At 38.6% G+C, this 2,450-nt stretch overlaps 1 pseudogene; it reads right to left on the reverse strand.

Annotated features, from left to right (window-relative positions):
* Window positions 1–964: 964 nt before the first annotated feature.
* LOC138848063 (U6 spliceosomal RNA) lies at window positions 965–1,032 on the reverse strand (annotated as a pseudogene).
* Between the last annotated feature and the right edge of the window lie 1,418 nt (window positions 1,033–2,450).

Raw genomic sequence — 2,450 nt, forward strand, 5'->3', positions numbered from 1 at the left:
ATAGCCTGAGAAAAAAGTAGAAAATGGCCAAAGTCTTTGGGCCCCTGCACCTGCATAGAGACCTGGAAGAAGCTCCTGACACTTGGATTCAGATCAACAGAGCTCCGGCCATTGTGACCATTTGGGGAGTAAACCAGTGGATGGAAGACCTCTCTCTCTCTCTGCCTCTACCTCTCTGTAACTCTGCCTTTCAAATAAATATACTGCAAAAAAAAAAGAAGAAGTGTTAGCACTGATATAATAACAGACACATAGTTCAATGGAAAAGACTTGGTAGCATAGAAATAAACCCAAATTTCTACCAGCAACTCATATTTAACAAAGGAACTAAAATGAACTGGAGAAAGAAGAATCTCTTTCACAAGTGGTGCAGAGGAACTTGATTATCCATATGTAGAAGCCTGAAAAGAGACTCCAACATCTCTTACATTATGTGAAAGTGAACTCACAGTGAATTAAAATGTAATCATAAGACCCAAACCCAAGTAAACATAGGGAAACTCTAAATATTGTCAACACACAATAGCTTTTGGGTAAGATTCCAATAGCAATAGTCACAAAAATAAAAACAGAGACATTTGAGTATATCCAACTAAGATACTTCTTCACAACAAAGTAAACATCAGAGTGTAGATACAATGAACAGATGGCAGGAAAAATTAAAACTCTGAATGTTTACAGATTTCCAGAACATTTACATGAATTGGAAAAACTCCAAAAAATACAGTGAAGAAACAGGCAAGGATCTGAATAGACATTTCTCAGAAGAAATGTACATGGTCAAAACATGTGAATATGCCCGATGTCACTAGCCATTATGTAAATATAAATCAGAACACCATATCAGTCTCCAACACCTGTGGGAGAATACAACACTCAGGTGTTTGTGTGTGCAGCAAGTGGGTTTAGAGGACCCTGTTCACCTCTGGAGAGCAGAGCCTACAGGGAGGTAAAGAAACCTTACTGCGCAGGGGCATGCTAATCTTCTCTGTATCATTCCAATTTTAGTATATGTGCTGCCGAAGCGAGCACATGTGCTGCCGAAGCGAGAAAGAGATGAAAAGAATTTATCTCAGCTAGCCACTAATATTCAAGAAACAAGGTCTTCAGGAAAGCCAACTCAACTGACATTTTCATGTCATTGTTAAATAAAGGAAAAATTATCTAGGTTCAGCAATACGTAGTTTATAAGAGAAAGACTACAGAGTAATTTCCTTGGCATAGAAATAACTTTTTTTTTTTTTTTTTTTTTTTTTATCCATGAGGGCTTGCTATCACCACCACACACCCACATCCCATATACAAATGCCTGGCTTGAGTGGTAGCTTCTCTGCTTTGAGGCAAGTTTCTGCTAGTGTGCACCCTGGGAGGAGACGGAGGATGGCAGAAGTGCTTGGGTCCCTGCACCCAAATGGGACATCCAGAATGAATTCCCAGTTCCTGGTTGTGGCTTGGTCAAGCTTTGGCTATTGCAAGTGTCTGGGGAGTGAAGCGGTGGTTCCCTCTTCCTGTCACTCTGCCTTTCAAATCAATAACTGTTGTTGGTAATGACTAATAATGATATTCACTGATTGTCAAATTTTGAATCTATTAATTATAGACAATTTCTCTTTGTATTTTTAAACTTTCATAATGTTCTGTAGCCAATTTCATCACTAGAAATAAAAACTTTTCCTCAAAAAAAAAAAAAGAAACCTTACTGCTTTCCTAATGTGCTTATTAAGTTCTTGACCAGCGCCTGTTAGTCTTGCCACAAACTTTCTAGTCTTACTACTTTCCTTCTTCTTCTTCTTCTTCTCTGTGACTTGTAAAATAGTATACATTCTATATACTGTGGATACTTTTGATTTATTTTATTCCTTCGGTCTCCTATGAAGTTCCTCCACAAAAGCACAGCCCTCAAAATATTCATTCATTTATGCAGTCTGCAGATTTCATGAGCTACTAAATTCCAAGTAGTATGTTAAAGGCAAGATCTGGGCCTAAGAGAAAAGTGGTCTAAATTCTGTGCCTAGAAGAGGATTTGGGACATAGTAGAACTTCAGTGAAGTGCTATGTGAATGACATGCACTCATTAAATGAGTAATCTAAAGCATACACTTCATTTAAGCAACACAGCAGCCCTACTCACCTCAGGTAGAGCAATTGAGAGGAATAATGTGAACAAAAATAAGACATCAATAAGTTGAATAATAACAGAGAAAAAACAAAATGAGATAGATGCCAACATTACTGAGCTATTTTTGAGGAATTAAATTGATAGAGGGGCTGGCATTGTGGCCAAGTGGGGAAAGCTGCAATCTGTGAGGCCAGCATAACATCTGAGTTCCACTTTGAGTTTAGGAATCTCCACTTCCAATTTAGCTCACTGCTAAACACCTGGGAAACCAGCAGAAGATGGAAGAAGGACTCAGGTCCTTGCCACTCATGTGGGAGACTTGGATGAAGCT

The sequence above is a fragment of the Oryctolagus cuniculus genome, unplaced genomic scaffold, assembly GCF_964237555.1.
Source record: "Oryctolagus cuniculus unplaced genomic scaffold, mOryCun1.1 SCAFFOLD_51, whole genome shotgun sequence".
In the NCBI taxonomy this organism is placed as follows: domain Eukaryota; kingdom Metazoa; phylum Chordata; class Mammalia; order Lagomorpha; family Leporidae; genus Oryctolagus; species Oryctolagus cuniculus.